This window comes from Entamoeba dispar, genomic scaffold (genome assembly GCF_000209125.1).
Source record: "Entamoeba dispar SAW760 scf_1105229457871 genomic scaffold, whole genome shotgun sequence".
Lineage (NCBI taxonomy): Eukaryota > Evosea > Mastigamoebida > Endamoebidae > Entamoeba > Entamoeba dispar.
The window spans coordinates 1-1,395 of NW_001852909.1; the positions used below are offsets into that span (position 1 = coordinate 1).

A 1,395-nucleotide genomic window follows, 5' to 3' on the forward strand; every position below is an offset into this window, starting at 1 on the left:
ATCAAAAATATAATAAAAAGTAGTTAATTAAGTATTAATAGAACTTGTGTCTATTGTTCCTTGCTCAGGGGAAACTAATCCCGTCCCTGAGCTTAAAAGTATTTGTTCTTCAACTATTGCCTTATTCTTTGCTTCTAGTTGTTGAACCGTGAGAACTTTCTTTTCTCATTTTTGATGTGGAATAGAGTATTTAAACATCCCTTATTTAAACATTCATTATTTAATTTCTTTTTAATTTTGATAGGTTTAAATTTCTTCTTCTTTGGGTTTAGATTTCTTCTTTTTTATTTTCTTATTTTAAGGAGAGCATATAATTACCACTGTATTGCTTTGGGCTAATATTCTTTTAGCCTCATCCACTTGACCCTTTTCTTTTGTTAATCTTTCTTATATTATCAAATAATACTTGTATCATAACAAGTAATAATACCATCTTTATAAATACCCATTCGTTTATTGTCAATGATATTCTGTCATTGTACATAATAAACACTGCTATTCTTGCAGTACCGGGTAAGATGTTTTTCTAACCAAACGCAACGTCATAACCAGTCCATAACTGGGAGGAATCGAGGGATGGAAATATTTTAGGGTTCTGTGTGGTGTCTTTGACGTGCTACCTTCGAATCCCGAATAATCAAAAATATAATAATAATAAAAATTAAAATTAAATCAAATCAAAATAATCAAAACAAGAAATGAAAATATGAATCAAATGAAAATAAATAAAATAGAAAAATAAGAAATAAATAAATAATAAGAATAAAGAAGAATAATAAGAAAGAAAAGAAATATAAATAAACATAATAATAAATTAAAATAAAATAATAAATGAAAAAATAATAATAATAATAAATAATAAAAATATGAAACAATAAATATAATAATATAAAATGATGATATTAAAGAAATTATTAAAATATAAAATAATGATAAAAGAAATCAATGAAATATAGAATAAATTCATTTTAATTTAAATCATTTAAATAATTAAATAATAAAATTATTTTATAATAATGAAATATTTCATAAATATAATAAAAATTAACAAATAAAAGAATAGAGAAAAATAAATAAAAGAATAATAAATAATAAAATAAAATAATCAATATACTAAAAAGAAAAAAGATAATAAATAATACATATAAATAAAAATTATAAAAATAAAAAAGAATAAAATAATTTGCATAAATAAAATAATGTTAAATAATTTGCATCAATAAATTAAACACTTTTTTATTGCATATTTCTAATTTCTGTAATAAAAAATACATCCATTATTTCATCATTATTTTCATCATTTATTATCTCATTTTGAATTATTCTTTTTTATCTTCTTTTATTTTATATTCTCAACATTCTACTTTTATTCTTTTCATCTTCTTCTACTTCATA

At 20.1% G+C, this 1,395-nt stretch overlaps 6 annotated features.

Moving 5' to 3' along the window:
- Positions 1 to 12: 12 nt before the first annotated feature.
- Positions 13 to 629: a repeat region.
- A 10-nt stretch (positions 630 to 639) lies between these two features.
- Positions 640 to 673: a sequence feature (AT_rich).
- Positions 674 to 696: 23 nt separating this feature from the next.
- Positions 697 to 867: a microsatellite.
- Positions 868 to 871: 4 nt separating this feature from the next.
- Positions 872 to 1,043: a microsatellite.
- A 6-nt stretch (positions 1,044 to 1,049) lies between these two features.
- Positions 1,050 to 1,182: a microsatellite.
- A 95-nt stretch (positions 1,183 to 1,277) lies between these two features.
- Positions 1,278 to 1,394: a microsatellite.
- Between the last annotated feature and the right edge of the window lies 1 nt (position 1,395).